The following is a 19,719-nucleotide window of genomic DNA, read 5'->3' as shown; positions in this document are numbered from 1 at the left end:
ATATGCAAATCTCAACCGATCTCGAAAAAATTTAGCGAAGGTATTTCTGAACTGTATTTGATATATTTCCCAAATATTGTTGTTACAGAGTGCATATTACGGCTGCGGAGGACAAAAATAACAAATCGGATAAACAATATATATGCGAGCTATAGCTATATCTGAACCAATTTCGATCAAAGTTGGCATACTTATTTTCAGGCATAATTTGGTTGTATGTGCAAAATTTCATACTATTCGGGCTGATATTACACGTTTGGTGCACAATAAAAGGCAAATCGGACGAAGATATATATGGGAGCTATATCTTAATTTTTACCGATTATCTCCAATTTCAATAGGGTTCGTCCTTGGGTCAAATGATTTGTGCAAAATTTCATCTGGATAAGGCAATAAATGCGAACTGTACTTTGTTTACAAAAATACTTAGACAGACAGACGGACGAACGGACAGACGGACGGACATGCATAAATCGACTCAGAATGTGATTCTATGCAGATCATCGAAAGGAACTATGGGTCTATCTCGTTTCCTTTTGCCTGTTACAAACAAATGCACAAAGACATAATACCCTGACCACCTTGTGGTGTAGGGTATAAAAAAACAAGTAAAAAAGCAACTAATTTCGGTCGGGCCGAACGATTTATACCCTCCACCATTTTGAAGGAACTTAAAAATTTAAAAAAAGTTAAATCGAAAAATGCAGACATGGTCCCGCATAAGTAATTTTTTGTCATAGGCTGTAGTATCGATTTTGAACTTCAAATATGATTTTTGAAACAATTTCGGTGAATAAAGTCGGTAATATCATGACATTTGAAACAATTCCGGAGACTAATGTCGCAAATATCATCAAAATACCGAATAAGGAGAGGTATCGTTAAATGAGCTCTGCAATGACGTGAACCTGCATAGACAATTTTCTGTCATAGGTTATAGTATCCATTACAAATGCGTAGTTTGAAGCAATTCCGGTGAATAATGGAGCTAAAATAATGGAAATGCCGAATGTCTGGGGTAACTATGTAGACAAGTCTCTTCCTAGGGCTAAGGTAGTCAGAAGGAATTCTATGCGTGGGTTTTCAGACTAGCCCATTGAGAAATTTGGCTGCAATCAAATAAAATACCGAATATCGGGGCGTACCGTTCTATGAGGGCCATACGATGTCGTATGCCTATATAGACAAATCTCTTCGAGGTGGTAATGTACTCACAAAGAACTCCTTGTGTAGAATTTCAGATAAATTCATTGAAAATGTGGCTAAAATCATCAAAATACCGAAAATTGGGAGGTAACGTTTTAATGGGGCTATAATATATTGTAGGCCGATATAGCCCATCTTCGAACTTTACCTGCCTGCAGACAACAGACTGATCTGATGACGAACTTAATATACCCTCCATTTTATATGTGGTGGATGGTATAAAAATAATAAAGAGAAGTATGTACAACCATATAATACATCGGAAAACTCCCTTAGTTTCAAACAAATTTTGGTCGATTTCGTTTTAAAAATAATGTCCTGCAAATGTTTTACCTTTTGTGGCATTAAGCGTTCTCAGCTGTTTTTTTTTTTTCAAAAAATTCCGTATCGATTGGTCTTTAATTGTGGCCTACATAACGTCTGCAAAAATCAGGAAAATAATTCGGTTTTTGGTCCACTCAAACCCTAAATATTTTGCGAACATTTTCAAAAATAATAGGCTTCTATTCTGACCATAAAGCAACCGTCATGAACAATTTCTTGAGGATCGAACGATAATTGCAACCTACACATGGGCAATTGTTAGGGATTTGATGTTCTCCGGGACCTATAATAGAATTTCATGACAATAAATTTTATAGAATGTTTTGACTTTATCCATTTTTTGAAAAGGTGCAAAAAAGTAAAACGTCTGAAGACAAATGCAAAATCCAAGGAATATTAATCCGAAAATTCCAAAAAATGGGAAAGAGGGTGAACTTGCCCCCTCTATTTAGGTTACGTGGCTGTGTAAACTATTGAAACGCTGATAATCGTGTCTTCTTTTTTTAACCATACCATTTGATACGACCAAAATGTGCCTCTTCGAAATAAAGGTTTTAGACCCTAGGTCTCTTTGGGCCAAATCCGTTTTAGGACATTTGGAGTCCATTTAGCGATGTCCGTCCGTCTGTCTGTCTGTCTGGCTGGTGCGCACGATTACTCCCGAAGAGAGTATCCGATTTGGCCCAAACTTGGTACATCGTAATATTATTGCAAACTTAGATCGAGTTTGTAGATGGGCAATATCGGTCCACTCCTTCTGGTACCTCCCCCACAAAGGGTCTAAATTTTGAAGATCCATTAGGGACATAAAAGTCAAACTTAACAACCCACTCCATCCAGACTTGGCACATATTAATATTTCTATCAACACAAGATATCTTATAAAAATGGTGGAGATCGGATCATTTCTTCTGGTATCTCCTCCACAAAAGGTCAAAATTTTCAATAACCAAAACGATCATAAAATCCAAAATAAGTATCCAATACTCTTCATATTTCACACATCCCATTACTGCTTCTAACGCAAGATCTGCTGTGAAGATGGAAGATTGGATATATTCCTCCTCCCCCACAAACATTCAACATTTTGAATATCCATGAAGCTCATAAATTGGGAAATTTACATCCGAATCCATTCAGACATCTTACAATATTTCCATTTTCAATATTTTCATCAACACAAGATATCGGACCATTCCTTCTGGTACCTCGCCCACATAGGGTTCAAGATTTCGAAAAAGATCTTTTGTGAGGATTTTATATTTCAGCGAACCTCTTTTGGTGCCTCAACCACAAAGGGTCACAATTTTCAACACTTTTATCTGCCATAACTAGCGAAACATAACTTCAAAAGCAAAATCCTCCAAAATGGATTTGGACATAAGGGGGCTTCTAACATATTGTAGTGTTGTTGGGTATCACATGGTCGGCTCCGCACGACTATAGCCTTTGATTAATTGTCTTTAAATATTTTTTTTATTAAAAAAATATATTTTTTTAAGAAGTTTTATTGAATTTTTGTCAAGGGAAGAAACATTGAAAATTTCTTTTAAAATATTTAATATTTATTTGTTAAAGTAATATATTAAAAAAAAATAATATTTTTTGCAAGAAATTAACATTTTCTTTTAAAGAAAATAGAGTGTCTCCAGTCAAAACAAAAGACTTAAGACACAAACCCAACCACAAAAAAAAGAAAAATTTTATGAAATAATGGTTTTATGTTTGTTTTGTTATTGTTGAAGAGTCATTGAGTTATATCAATAAAGCTATTATAAAACAATTTAAAAATACCACTTCTCATTACAAAACATAGCTATTCTAATTTGCATTCCCCCCATCCCAAGATAACCACAACTTGTCCTTCTCTCAGCTACACATATTTGACACAAAAATTATTTAGGTTTGCAATTTTGTTTTTTCTTCTTCGTTTTGGCATTTGCGGTTTTCTAATCGAAATTTTTTTTCTTACAATTCAATATTGCTTTGGCGGTAGCAAAAGTTACAAGACAAATCTGAAAAAATAGCAACAACAACAACTGAAACCACAAATAACATTCAAATGTGGAAAAATATCTAAGCCTAAGAAAAAAATTAAAAAACAAATGACAAAATGGAAAATAAGCGAAGAAAAAAACAACAAAACAAGAAACAAATATATATAACGTTATAACAAATAAACAAAAAAGGAGGGGAAAAACAAAAAAAAAAAAATAAACCAAAAAGAAAAAAAAGAAAATTTATTGCAAATCGCAAATACTTTCAACAAACAACAAAACGAAAGAAAAACAAAAACAAAGACAACATAACTTCAGCAAAACAACAAAAACTCTCTGCAGAATGAAACAAAAACAAAAAACACACAGAGACACAGACACAAAGCGAAAAAGGCAACATTCAAAACCAGTTTGTCATGGTGATTGGGCATGAACGGTCTCTGAGTGAGTCTCTGAGAGAGTGGTAAGAAGTTGGCAGTGAGTAACACGTCTCTCTGCTCTGTAACTATCAATGGGTCCAAAAGAGATGTGAGAATAGTTATCCACTTTAAAGTTGAAGCCAGTTTCTCTTAGATTTTATAAATCATAAAAAAATTGATGTTTAAGAAATTTTTGGTGTATTTTTATACCCTCCACCATAGTATGGAGGTTATATTAAGTTTGTCATTCCGTTTGTAACACCTCGAAATATACATTTTAGACCCCAAAAAGTCTATATATTCTTGATCAGCATAAAATTCTATGTCGATTTAGAAATGTCCATCCGTCTGTCCGTCTATCCGTCTGTGGAAATCACTCTAGCTTCCGAAGAAATGAAGTATGTTGATAAAATTTTACTCAAATATGTATTATGTCGGCAGGACTTTTGGTATTAAAAATGTGCCATGTAGGTCCACTTCTTCGTATAGCTCCTATATAACGGTACCCCCCGATATTCGGTATTCTGATGATTTTAGCGACATTATTTACCGGAATTGTTTCAAATTTGGTACTTGAAGTTCGTAATAGACACTACAGCATAAAACAGAAAATGGGTCATGTAGGTCCACTTCTTCGTATAGCTCCCACATAACGATACCCCCCGATATTCGGTATTCTGATGATTTTAGCGACATTATTTACCGGAATTGTTTCAAATTTCGCATTTGAAGTTCGTAATCGATACTACAGTCTAAGACAGAAAATTATCTGTGCAGGTCCACGTCTTCGTATAGCCCCTATATAACGGTAACTCCCAAAATTCGCTACATTGATGATTTTAGCGACATTACTCACCGGAATTATTTCAACTTTGGTATTTGAAGTTCGAAATGGATACTACAGCCTAAAACAGAAAATTGTCTGTGCAGGTCCACGACTTCGTAGAGCCCCCATATAACGGTACCTTCCGATATTCGGTATTTTGATGATTTTAGCGACATTACTCACCGGAATTATTTCAACTTTGGTATTTGGAGTTCGAAATGGATACTACAGCCTAAGACAGAAAATTGTCTGTGCAGGTCCACGTCTTCGTATAGCTCCCATATAATGGTACCTTCCGATATTCGGTAGTTTGATGATTTTAGCGACATTACTCACCGGAATTGTTTCAACTTTGGTATTTGAAGTTTGTAATGAATACTACAGCATAAGGCAGAAACTTGTCGGTGCAGGTCCACGTCTTCGTATAGCCCCCATATAACTGTACTTCCCGATATTCGGTATTTTGATGATTTTAGCGTCATTATTCACCGGAATTGTTTCAAATTCGGTATTTGAAGTTCGAAATAGATACTACAGCATTTGACAGAAAATTATCTGTGCAGGACCACGTCTTCGTATAGCCCCCATATAAGGGTACCTCCCAAAATTTGGTATTTTGATGATTTTAGCGTCATTATTCACCCGAATTGTTTCAAATTACGTATTTAGAGTTCGTAATGGGAACTTTAGTCTGTGACAGAAAATTGTCTATGCAGGTCCAGGTCTTCGTATAGGTCCCATATATCAGTACCTCTCTATATTCGCTATTTTGACGAGTTTAGGTACAATACCCACCGAAAGTGTTTGAGATGTCGTATTTAAAGTTCGTAATGGATGCTATAGCCTGTGACAGAAAATTGTCTATGCTGGTTCAGGTCTTCGCACAGCTACGATATAACGGTACCTCCCTATATACGATATTTTGTTGATTTTAGCTACATTATTCGACGTTTATTTCAAGTTTCGAATTTGAATGTGTTAATGGTTTATGACAAACAATGCCTATGTACGTCCACATCGTATAGACCCCAATATAACGGCTCTATTCGGTATTTTTAAAATTTTAACAAAAATTTTTTAAAATTTTATTTTTTAAATTAATTTTTTTTTAATTTTTTTTTTATTTTGTTTTTAAATTTCCAAATTCGTTCCAAATGGTGGAGGGTATTTAAAGTTCGGCCCGGCCGAACTTACTGCTTTTTAACTTTTTTTTTGTAATATTTTTTTTCACCTTACAACACAGGTTGGGGATATTATATACAGATTGCAATTATCGTCCGATCCTCACGAAAATTTTCACAAGGGTAGGGTTAGGATCAGAAGGGCTAGATCTATTGTTTTCAAAGACATCCGCAATATATTTTTAGGGGTTCAAATGGACCAAAAAAACAAAAAAAAGGTCGTGATCACACAATTGAAGCCAATCGACACGCCTTTCGGATGACCATTGGAATATTTTTAGCTGTAAAATGGACCACAACAACTAACAGCACGACGGAGTGCGTAAATATGGGGCAAATGTTCCAGGTCAAAATGCTAATGGTAATATCTGAACAGTGCTCAGTGGCATAATTTCAAAAGGGAAATCTTCCAAAAAGTGGATATGGACATAAGAGGGCTTCTAACATATTGTAGTGTTGTAGGGTATCGAATGGTCGGCCCAGAACGCCTATAGCCTCTGCTTACATATTTTTAAATTATTTCAAATTTTTTTGTTTAGAAAATTTTATAAAAAATCCAGAAACCTAAGAAAATGTGAATTTTAGTTCAATCTCAAATAATCTCTTTTTACATTTTGCCCACCTTTAATCCAAAGAGATGTATGAAGTTAATATTTCCTCTCTTTTCTGTAACTCACCTAACATTGCGGCCTAATTTATGTTCGAATAACATAAAATGAAACAGACTCCCAAAATTATGTAGGAGCGCCAAATTTTCTCTTCTCCAAATGAAGCTGTGCAATATACTCTGTTAAAATCTCTCACGAGAGTTATGGCGAGAGACAAACACCTCTCCATGTCTGCCCGTCGTCTGTTTGCTGATGCTGTTCGGAGTAAAGCATAGATGAAACCATATAACAGCAACAAGGTAAACTTAACAAGTTAAGTTAAATTGTACAACAAAAGCAACAACAACACCAAACCTCAGAAAATAAACGTTAGGAATATGACAACGACAACAAGAGCAGTAACAACAACAACAACAACACTAATGCTAAACATACCAAACAATATTTATAACACACTTCGGAAATGAAAGAAATCCATAAATGATGCGTAAGGTTAGTGCCCACAGTTTACGTTACGGTTTTTTTTTTCTGGTCAGATGGAAGATTGTCTTGGTTCAGTATTATTTTTAGGGGGGAATGAATGGAATGCAAATAAAACTGTTATATATAGAGGGGGTTGGGTTCTTCCTTTCGATATTTTATACGAAAAACCCCACTTATCTACTATTATTAGTCTTTTATAAAATTATAAAAAAAAAAAACAGTAAGGAAAAGTCAAAAGTCGGGCGGGGTCGACTATATGATACCCTACACCACTTTGCATATATAGTAGAGGTCCCGTAACAAAAGATTTTTTTTAGATCACATCACCTATCAACATTTGGCTTTAGAGCAATTATAATTTGGTTTCAGAGGGAACTAATGTAGGGGAGGCATACACAATCCTGAATCGATTTCCACTAAATTTAAATGTTTTATATCAAATAACATTGCTAAAGAGTACATGAAAACATTTCGAGATGGATTACATTAAAAAAATATATCAGAGCCGAAGTGCACAAAATTGAAACGTAGTTTCCGAAATTCACTTCATTTGGCCCGATATTAGCCACTATTTGCACAATAAACCTGAAATCGGATTAAGAATATATATAGGAGCAAAAACCAAATCTTAGCCGACCTCGATAAAATTTTGAAAAGGTATTTCCGAGCTCTATAAGATATCTGGTACCAAATATAATAGCTGTCGAATGCATATTACGAATGTGAGGGACTTAAATACCAAGTCGGATGAAACATATATATGGGAGATATAGCAATCTCTGAACCGATTTTCACCAATTTTTATGTACTTGCTCCTAGACTGAATTTGGTCGGATGTATCAAAATCCAGGACGTTTAAGATATATATGGGAGCTATATCCAAATCTGATCCGATTATCACCAATTTCAATAGGATTCATCTTTGGGCCAAACAAATATTGTTTGGAAAATTTTATCTCAATCGGATAATAAATGCGACCTGGATTTTGTTCACAAAAATACATGGGCGGACGGTCTGACATGCATAAATCGACTTAGAAAGTGATTCTATGAATATCCTCAAAAGTAAGTATAGGCCGCTTCCTTCTCCATGTTTCAAACAAATGCAGAAAGACATAATAACCTAACCACTATGTGGTGTAGGGTATATTCATTAATAAGAAGTTCTACTAGACTTCTATAAATATAACCACTAATCTTTTACTTCAAAAAAAACAGCTTTTCCTTTGATATTTTATAAAAATAAATCTCCTACTGTAAGGAGATCCAGGGATATTCTAATAGAATACGCCATTTTTTTTAATTTCTGGTTGAAGATCCTTTAATGCTTAGTAATAATATACTCTGATTTTCTTTGAAAAGATTTCCGCAGCCTTCTAATAAAACAAGATGGATTCTATAAGAAAATCCAGGTCATGGTTCTCTATGAGAGATTCACAGATATTGTCTAGGAAAATCCAAAATTTTTACCAAAGAAGATCCAATGATATTCTATGAGAAAAACTAGCGTTTATTAATTTTGAGATTCACTGAACTTGTGTTAGAAAGTCTTTTGACCATAGATAAGAATCTCCTCAGAAAATGGATAGATATTCTTGAACAAAGATTTATTGATGATCTTTGTTCTGATCTGCTATAAGAAGATAGAACGATATTCTACAAGATTATGATCTTTCATTGGAAGACCCGCTGAATATCTATAAAAATATCCACTGCTATCCTCTAAATAACCAGGGAGTCTCTATATACGAGCTGGAGGCCAGGGAGTCTCTATAGACGAGCTGTAGGGCAGAGAGTCTTTATAAACGAGCTGAAGGCCAGGGAGTTTGTGTAGACGAGCTGGAGCCCGGGCAATCCATATAGATGAGGATGATTGAGACCATGAGGATGATTGAGACCAGTTGGAGGCCAGACATCCCATATAGATAAGCTAGAGGTCAGGTACCCCATATTATTAACCAGTCGGGTATGATGCACGTAGAGCCACATAGACGAGCTTGGATGCCAGGGAGTCTCTATGGCAGGGAGTCCAATTACACGGTAATTCCTCCACGGGCATGGGTATTCCTTATGTGTTGGAGGATTTCCATCAGTGTCCGTTTGACCGAAGCCACGGGACAATTCCGTATCGTTTTCCGTCTATCGTGCTAAATAAGATTAAACAAGTCAAAAAGCAGCTAAGTTCGGCCGGGTCGAACTAAAAATACCACTTAAATCAAAACCGCTATACGGAGACGTGGACCTGCATAGGTAATTTTTTGTCATAGGCTGTAGAACGGCTTCCGAATTTTAAATACGAAATTTCCAAAAATTCCGTTGAATAATGGCGCTAATATCATCAATAGAACGAATTTGGGGATGTACCATTTTATGGGAGATATACAATATCGTGGACTTATATAGACAATTCTCTTCCACGGGGTAAATTATTGAGAAAGAACTCCTTGTGTGGATTTTGAGACAATTCCATTGAACATGTTGGCTAAAATCATCGAAATACCGGATATCGGGAGGTACCGTTATATGTGAACGTGAACCGATATAGCCCATCTTCGGACTTGATCTGCGTGTAGCCAAAAGACTGATCTATGCAAAATTTTAGCTTCCTAATTCGTTTTGACTCCAGGGTGCCCTAACATCATTTCTTAGGCTGAAGGATGAAAGCTTTTATTCAGACGTGATTTTAATATTTCCAAAATGGCAAAAAGTCGGTTCAGATATACATATGCAAACAATTGATTTTTAGCAAACCTGAAAGTCATAATAAGTAATCGATATGAAAAATATTTGGTATAATTCACCCTAGAAATACCTGTGCAAAATTTTGTCAAAATCTGCTCAGATTAAAATTTAACTGCCACATATAACTTCATCCGACTTCATTTTTATTGTATTCGAAATCCGAAATGATTTTTATCATATGAAGCTGGATCTCATATTTGAAGGTGGGTCTGTATAATTTACTCCTATATATATTTTTCAGCCGATTGGAACCTTAATATGCACCGATTATAATAATATTTGGTACAAGACATCACACAAACCCTGGAAACGCCTCTGTAAATTTTCATCAAATTCGGTTCAGATTCATTATCGTTATCAAATAGATGGCCCCGTCCAACCTTGATATTTCCTCAGCTGGTTTTCAATAAAAAATAGATTTTTTTCGATAAAAATCTCAGGCCATCTTTAAATATCATTTTTATTTTCGATAAAAAAAAATCGCTGATCTTTGGTAAGCGGATCCACAGAAGAATATCCCTAATTATTTAAAGCTCTATAACTAAAACTCTTTTCTAGTGGCCATATTTTTCACCGATCATCCACAAAGGGTTTATTTGATCTAAATCCTAAAGTTAAGAAATTACGGTTTTTGAAACATAATTTCTCCCCTCATTCCAACTCCCTTCCGCACCCCTCGTGGTAAGCAGATATTTTGTCTAGTAACAACGACAATAAAAATTGCAGGCCAACGTAACCAAGTTAACATTGTCGTACGTATCTAATGTTAACACCGAACACAATCTCACTACAACAACAGCAACAACAAAAAACCCCACAAAATTCAGCACCACAACAACGACAACAACAATTGCAACATATTTGTGTGTTGCACACACATAAATGCACGTACGGTTGGACACCGCCGTAAAAGGTTTATTAAACAAAACAAGCTAAACTTAATAAACTTTGCAGAATAGCAAAAAAAAAAAATAAAAAGAAGAACAAGAAGAGAGGAAAAACAAAACCAAAACGAACTGCGAAAAATGTGTTTGTTTGTGGCTATGTTGAGCTAAAAGATCGCGCGACAATGGCTATGCATCGTTTTACTTAAAGTGCATGTAAGGCACAACTACCACAAACACCACCACCACAGCCAGCAACAGCAACAACAACAACAAAAACGATAGAAGAAAAACAAACATTGAGATCGAACATCAAACACCAAAGGACGGCAGGCCAACACACAGCAGCAACACACAAATGAGCAACAACAATAACGAACGCATCAAATTTCATGGCACTTCATTTGTGTGAGCTTTTTTTTTTGTGCGGCTAGCTATGCAATGCTGCTTCATGAAAAATGCCAACAACAACAACAGCCGAAGAAGAAGAAAAAAAACCTAATGAACGAGTTCTGAATAGGCATTGTAAAAATATTTTAGACAAAAAAATGGCAACAATAGCCGCTGCTGGTTAGCGAAATAACAATGGCCTATAGAAGGTTAAAGATTTGACATCTATCTTTTATGATTTCTTAAGAATAGAAATTCCAAAAAATTTTGAGTTGGAGATCTGTGTGTGAACATGTTGTAGAACATTTGAGGAGGCTTTTTACAGCCTCCACCAATCTATGGAGGGTATATAAACGTTGTCATTCCGTTTGTAACTCATCGAAATATTTATAATAGACCCTACAATGTATATATTTTCTATATTAGCGTAAAATTCTAAGATGATCTAGCGATGTCCCTGTGTCTGTTGTAATCACGCTATCTTTCGAACGCATTGAGATAGAAGGCTAAAATTTTGCATGCATGCACGCTTTACCACTAGGCAGGTTAAGTTTGTAAATTGGCCATGCGGGTCCACGTTTTTGTATAGCCCCCATATAACGGTACCTCCCGATATTCGGAATTTTAATGATTTCGGCGACCTTATTTACCGGAATTATTTCAAATTTTGTATTTGAAGTTCGTATTGGTTACCACAGCCTATGATAAAAATTTTGGTATGCAGGTGCATGTCTTCGTATAGCCCTCATATAACGGTACCTCCCGATTTTCGGAATTTTAAAGATTTCAGCGACATTATTTACCGGAATTATTTCGGTACCTCCCGATATTCGGAATTTTAATGATTTCAGCGACATTATTTACCGGAATTATTTCGAATTTCATATTTGAAGTTCGTAATGGGTGCTCAGCCTATGACAAAAAATTTCGTATGTAGGTCCAGGCCTTCGTATAGCCCCCATATAACGGGACATTATTTACCGGAATTATTTCGGTACCTCCCAATATTCGGAATTTTAATGATTTCAGCGACATTATTTACCGGAATTGTTTCACATTTTGTATTTGAAGGGTACTACAGTCTATGACAAAAATTTTGGTATGCAGGTCCACGTCTTCGTATAGTCTCCATATAACAGTTTCCAGTTAAGTGGTAGTTTCCGAAAGTTTTTTGAAATTATTCAAGTTCCTTCCAAATAGTGGAGGGTATTAAAAGTTCGGCTTGGTCGAACTTAGCTGCTCTTTTACTTGTTTATACATAGGCTATTAGAATTAGAAAATTTTCAAAAGACTAAAATCCATTAAAAATTCTGTTAAAGTCTTAAAAATACCAAATATCGGAAAATGCCGATATATTGTGCGGATTTACGATATTATGAACCTATATAGACAAATCTATGTCTGGGGGTAACTCCTTGGGCACAGAACTCCTTGTATAGAATTTCAGACAATTCCGTTGAAAAATGAGGGTAAAATCATCAAAATACCGAATATCGGGGAGTACCGTTATATGGAAGATATACGAAATCGTTGACCTATATAGACAATTCTCTTTCAGGGGGTGAAATACTCATAAGGAACTACTTATATGGAATTTCAGACAATTTCGTTGAACAATGTGGCTAAAGTCATCAAAATACCGAATATCGGGGGTACCGTTATATGGGGGCTATACGATATCGCGGACCAATATAGACAATTCTCTCTCAGGGGGTAAAGTACTCACAAGGAATTACTTGTATGGATTTTAAGACAATTCCATTAAAAAATGTGGCTAACATCATCAAAATACCGAATATCAGGAGGTACAGTTGTATGGGGGATATACGATATCGCGGACCTATATAGACAATTCTTTTTCAAGGGATAAAATACTCACAAGGGACTCCTTTTGTGGCATTTCAGACAATTCCATTGAAAAATGTGTCTAAAATCATCAAAATACCGAATATGGGGGATAATGGTACCGCCCTATACGATATCGTGGACCGATATAGCCCATCTTCGAACTTGACCTGCCTGCAGACAAAAGAGAGATCTGTGCAAAATTTTAGCTTCATATCTTAATTCGTTTAGACTGTAGCATGATTACAACAGATGGACAGACGGACGGACGGATAGGAGGACGAAAAGGGACGTCTTAGAATTTTACGCTGATCAAAAATATATATACTTTGTTGGGTCTAAAATGATTATTTCGATGAGTTACAAACGGAATGTCGAACTTAATATACCCTCCATACTGTGTATAGTGGAGGGTATAAAAAAGCTGCAACAAAGTCAAACGCCATAATTTTTACATTTTTTTGAATGAATGAAGGCTAAAAATGTCAGAAATAGCATCAAATTTTAGAATAAGGTTAGATTTATCCGAATTGGTCGCCTTTGGCACGAATTATGGCCTTCAAACGTCCGAGAAACACACACGTCACACGCTGCCCGAATGTTGCTCTGCGGTAGTTTGGCCCATTCCCGGCGAAGCGCTTTCTTGAGGTGATCGACACTTGGGTATTTTTTAGTGCCAATCTTGCTTTCCAAAATATTCCAGACACATTAGTCCAACGGATTGGTATTCGGATATTTTGGCGGCCATTGTGCGCTGGAAATGAAGCGAGGAACCTCATTTTGTAACCATTCTTGAGTGGCACGAGCTGAGTGCGATGGTGCTAAGTCCTGTTGGTATGTCCAAGCTCTGCGGCTAAATGTTTGCGTGCCCAAGTCTTTAATACACCCTTCAGCATATTTTCGCCATAATATTGAGCATTTGTTCTGATACCACGGTCGATTAATACGAGTGGAAAGCGACCAACGGCTGTTATGGCGGCCCACACCATCACCATGACCGGCGCTTGAGTTCTGGTGGCCAACGGCTGAGGGACCTAATAACGGAAATAATAAAATCTGCCCATATCGAAATTCATCTAATTTAGGTATTTTGAAACTCCACATTTTCTAGCTGAAATGACTATAATGTGTGAAGGTCTCAGGCAATTTTTTTCAATAAGTTTACATTCGTAAACGGTGGGAACTTATTTGGCAACAATTTCAATTTAATTTTTCAATATTGTCATGCAACGCAATCCCCACGTCACGCAATTTTGAAGAGCATAGAAAGTTTGGCACAACCGAATTTTACACCATTTTTCTTGCATTTCAGGGAACAGATTTCGATTCTCCTGGAAATTAAAGTTTACAAAACGAAGATCTAGGTTATTCCAATATATAATTTTTATTAATTTTTCCTACAGGCACATACATCTCCAGCCAGCCAGCTATAGCATAGAAATTCTCAAGTTTTCATAAAATAAGTTCATCGAGTAGAAATTCAAAAATAAAGTAATTTTAAGGCTTTGAAGCAAAAACTAGTTTAAACTGCATGAAAACGTGAAATTACAAGTTCAATAATTTTAAGACCAAATATTTAAGATGACAATTATGATCAGGCGTATTTTCTCTTTAATAGTAGGAACATAAACCAATATGGAAATTTCTTGAGTTAAGTTATTTTTCCAAATAATAAATTACAAATAATAAATTCTTTAGACAATTCCAGCACTTTTAATATATTTTTTTTAATCATTTGCATTGTTGCATATTTTTTTATTTCATTTTTTTAATGTTTAACTCTCTCAAAATCGAAACAAATTTCTTTTCTTACATTTCTTGGCAATTCCTGTTTGACGTTTAATCCAAATTTCTGTTGTTCTCTGTATCGCTTTATCTTTCTCTCTCTCCTTGGAGTTTTGCAATTGTGGTTTGTTTATTTTCTGGTATTCTTTATTTTGTTATTTCTCCTTTAAACTTTAACTTTTTGTAAAATATTTTCTCTACTGCATTTATTTTTTCTAACTTATCACGACTTCTATTTAATATTTATTTTTTTCTCTAAAATTCCACTTTTGCCATTTTTATTTAAATCATTTTTGTATATCTTTGTTAAAATAATTTCTTTGCTAAAAAATCACACTAAGCCTGCTGATATTGTTATAAACAAGAAACGGGGATGGGGGGCCTGTGGAGACTCTACGATATTTACACAAATACTTTCGCACACACACTTTAAATAAATCTTCTACACATGCATGTATGTATATTCCGTTGCCACTTCTTTTAAGCGCTCTCGTTTTATTTTGTAATTTTTTTTCGCTTCAGCCTTTTTATGTTGTTGTTGTTGGGTTTTTTACACTTCTCCACAGAAAGATGTCAACGTTCCGTCCGTTCAATTTGGTTACGACTTCGTTACACGTTCACAGGTAAAAGCAAACTGTTCTGTTAGCCGCAGCTAAAAGATCTCTTTGGTGTTTTTGTCGTTGCTCCATGCCATTCCGATACGATTCGATTTGTTGCAGAAAAAAAACCCAAAGAGTTCCATGGAGTGATCGAACAATGCAGTGTGAGTGCGTGCTATGGCTTACAAATGCATGTGTATATGTGCTGTTGTTGCTTGGTTAAACATGTGTGGTGAGTTGGGAAAACGGTTTCTCTTCTCTGGGAGTTAAGATGCTGAGTAGTTAAGAGCAAAACAAAAGACTTAAGACACAAACTGCAAGATGAATATTGTACCTGAGTAAGGGAGTTTGAGGTTGCTTATGAGAGAGTAGGTTATTGAGAGAGTATTGCAAATTATGGCTACTTTGTTTATTCTCATTTAAGTTATCACAGTTTTAACTCCCAATTAGAATGGAATGGAGTGAAACTAAAGACTTAAGCTACAAACTTGGGAAAATAATGGGAATTTAATGACGAAAGACCAAATGTGGATTTTTAAAGAATATTTTTCAAGGACCCAGAGACCATCAAACGTAGATTTTTTAAAGAATATTTTTCAAGGACCAATAGACCAGTAAACGTAGATTTCTAAAGAATATTTTTAAAAGACCCAAAGACCATCAAACGTGAATTTTTAAAGAATCTTTTTTTTAAGGACCCAAGGATTCAAGGATCTATAGACCAATAAACGTGCATTTTTTAGAGAATATTTTTTGAGGACCATTAGATCAATAAACGTGGATTTTCAAAAGAATATTTTTCAAGGATCTATAGACCAATAAACGTGGATTTTTTAGAGAATATTTTTTGAGGACCAACAGATCAATAAACGTGGATTTTCAAAAGAATATTTTTCAAGGACCAAGAGACCAATAAACGTCAATTTTTTAAAGAATATTTTTCAAGGACCAATAGACCAATAAACGTGGATTTTTTAAAGAATATTTTTCTAAGACCAATAGATCAATAAACGTGGATTTTCAAAAGAATATTTTTTAAGGACTCATCAAACGTGGATTTTCAAAAGAATATTTTTTTAAGGACTCATCAAACGTGGATTTTCAAAAGAATATTTTTTAAGGACTCATCAAACGTGGATTTTCAAAAGAATATTTTTTAAGGACTCATCAAACGTGGATTTTCAAAAGAATATTATTTAAGGACACATCAAACGTGGATTTTTTAAAGGATATTATTTAAGGACTCATCAAACGTGGATTTTTTAAAGAATATTTTTCAAGGTTCAATAGACCAATAAACGTGGATTTTTTAAAGAATATTTTTCAAGGTTCAATAGACCAATAAACGTGGATTTTTTAAAGAATATTTTTCAAGGTTCAATAGACCAATAAACGTGGATTTTTTAAAGAATATTTTTCAAGGTTCAATAGACCAATAAACGTGGATTTTTTAAAGAATATTTTTCAAGGTTCAATAGACCAATAAACGTGGATTTTTTAAAGAATATTTTTCAAGGTTCAATAGACCAATAAACGTGGATTTTTTAAAGAATATTTTTCAAGGTTCAATAGACCAATAAACGTGGATTTTTTAAAGAATATTTTTCAAGGTTCAATAGACCAATAAACGTGGATTTTTTAAAGAATATTTTTCAAGGTTCAATAGACCAATAAACGTGGATTTTTTAAAGAATATTTTTCAAGGTTCAATAGACCAATAAACGTGGATTTTTTAAAGAATATTTTTCAAGGTTCAATAGACCAATAAACGTGGATTTTTTAAAGAATATTTTTCAAGGTTCAATAGACCAATAAACGTGGATTTTTTAAAGAATATTTTTCAAGGTTCAATAGACCAATAAACGTGGATTTTCAAAAGAATATTATTTAAGGACTCATCAAACGTGGATTTTCAAATGAATATTTTTTAAGGACTCATCAAACGTGGATTTTCAAAAGAATATTTTTTAAGGACTCATCAAACGTGGATTTTCAAATGAATATTTTTTAAGGACTCATCAAACGTGGATTTTCAAATGAATATTTTTTAAGGACTCATCAAACGTGGATTTTCAAATGAATATTTCTCAAGGACCCAAAGACTAATAATACTGGATTTTTAAAAAAATATTGTTCAAGAACTCAAAGACCAATAATCCTGGATTTTAAAAAAATATTGTTCAAGAACTCAAAGACCAATAATCCTGGATTTTAAAAGAATATTTTTTAAGGATCCAAAAACAAATCCGTGCGTTTTATATGTATCGTGTCTTTGGCAATATTTTAGATAAAAATAGGAAAAATATTATAGTCAAAAATGAGTCAACAAAGAGGTCTTTTTGGTCCTTTTAAGAATATATGGTTAAACTGGATCGTAATCAGTGAAAATACTCTACAAAATTGTTTGTCATAAAATTTTAAAGTAGGTCCTAGAAGATGTTAAATGTCTAAATCTTACCTAAACGCCAGGAATGAATATTTACAAGAAAATAACATTTTGGGGTTAACGCCGCACTTGGTGTGAATTTCTGCAAAAATCTCCGGAAAAGTACAATTTTAGAAGAATGACATCATTGACAAAAATATTCTTCATTCAATTTTATTTTGAGTCACCAGAGAAACGAAATTAATATTTCCATTTCATATAAAAAGAATAATTCCATAAATGTTGCAAAAAAAAAAAAACTCAAAAATATTTTCTATTTCTTGGATCAATTTTTCCTCGCCCTCTTTTCGAGTTGGCTCATCCACAAACAAACCTCCTGTTGGTAGGTCTTCCATCCTAAAATATTCTAAAAAATATTTCTCATAAGATTCTACTATAGACCCCAAAAGTCAATAAAAGCCTTAATCTTACCTGAACGTCAAAAATTCATTTCTACGAAAAAACACATTCTAGGGTAAGTTGTGAGTTACTGCAAGTATCTCCGACAAAACATTAATTTAGAAGGATGGCCTCAAAGACAAAAATATTTTTCACTAAATTTTACTATAAGTCTCCGTTGAAAAGATATCTCTACTTCCATTGTATGCCAAAATATTTTTGCGTCAATGTTGTTAAAAAACCCTGAAAATATTCTCTAATATTTTAATCAATTTTTCCTGGAACTTTTTTCGAGTTGACACCTGAAATTAATATCAAATTTCGTTTTAGGCAAAAATTGTCAAAGTAACAAATATTCTACACCAAATTTCACTATAAATCTCAGAATAAACCATAGATCTGGGTACAATAGTTTCGTTGAAAATTTCATTCAAAATTTAGTACTAAAAGTGAAAATGATGTGTTTGCTTTTTTTTACTTTTAATGTAACAAGTATTCAAGCGGAGACAAATCTCCCGATTTATACTTCATTTTTTGGAAAGGTGTCAAGGAAAGAATTATTCTAGATCAAATTTCATTGTAAGTCTCTGAACAAAAGAAATTTCTATACTTAATAGGTACCAAAAAAGTAGAATCAATTGTTCATTTCTGGAAAAGTGTAGTATTTTTTCCCAATTCGCTGCAAATGTTCTTATAATTTCACTGTACAATGGCCAGTTTGGGTTGTGTATTTAATAGGGCACGTTTTTAAATCAGATAACCGAAAAGGTTCTTGGGTCAAATGTTTTTTGACCCTTATATAGTTTTGACCATATATCCCTATAGTTTGAGATATATTTCGCAATATTTAGGTTAGAGCTTTGAAGTTTATTAGGGATCTTTGACTTACATCTAGAGACATTGGTGCGGAAAAATGGGTCATATCGGTAAATTTTTTGCTATAGTCCCCTTGTGAGGATAATTCAGATTTTAAGTATTTTTTACATTTTGGCCAAGTTTTCCATTTATTTTTGCAAAAATTTTGGCATTTTGAGTTCTCATTGTATAGAAACGCTATTTGCAAAAAATCGCCAATATAGAAGACTGTCTGTAGGTCTAATAGAGATAGAAAAATTTCGATAGAGCATCGATAGGAGACCTTTTATATGTCTTTTAAAAAGGGGATTGTCTGCAGGTCCACCTTTTGATACATAGATCCACCAAAAATACCCTCTGAATTCAGTATTGCAAGAGTCTTGGTTCTTTTTAATCTAAGCTCATTGTACCCTCAAAAAACTAAAACCGTATTTTTAAATTCACCTCACAAACTTGCAACAAATACCCATCTTCCCACCGCCCCCTCTCCACCAACTCCATCCCAACACTCGCATCGCATTCCGTTGTAACAAAAGAGACAAGAATTGTTATTGTCGATCGGCGACAATATCCAGCGAAGCAAACTGGCCGGCCACTCACTTCACCACTTCTGCACAGTGAAAAAACCAGTAATCATGCCCACAGGCCAAACCGATGTGTATTGACTGACCATTTATTACACTTCCAGTCCAGTTCGGTTCAGTTCAGTCCAATCCACTCCACTCCATGCGGCAGCAGTTGGGGTTTGCAT

General features: G+C 34.5%; 1 protein-coding gene across 2 annotated transcripts in view; it reads right to left on the bottom strand.

Moving 5' to 3' along the window:
• Positions 1–15,342, bottom strand: part of LOC101889753 (F-box/LRR-repeat protein 7) — a 109,571-nt gene extending 94,229 nt beyond the window's left edge. For both annotated transcript variants that reach the window (XM_011294247.3, XM_059123364.1), the window contains exon 1: positions 14,719–15,342. The gene's annotated coding sequence lies outside the window, so the exon portion shown is untranslated. The remainder of the gene's footprint in view (positions 1–14,718) is intronic.
• Positions 15,343–19,719: the final 4,377 nt, after the last annotated feature.

The sequence above is a fragment of the Musca domestica genome, unplaced genomic scaffold (genome assembly GCF_030504385.1).
Source record: "Musca domestica strain aabys unplaced genomic scaffold, Musca_domestica.polishedcontigs.V.1.1 24, whole genome shotgun sequence".
Taxonomy (NCBI): Eukaryota; Metazoa; Arthropoda; class Insecta; order Diptera; family Muscidae; genus Musca; species Musca domestica.
Note: the sequence above shows the minus strand (reverse complement) of the source record. Positions and strands in the feature narration are given on the sequence as shown.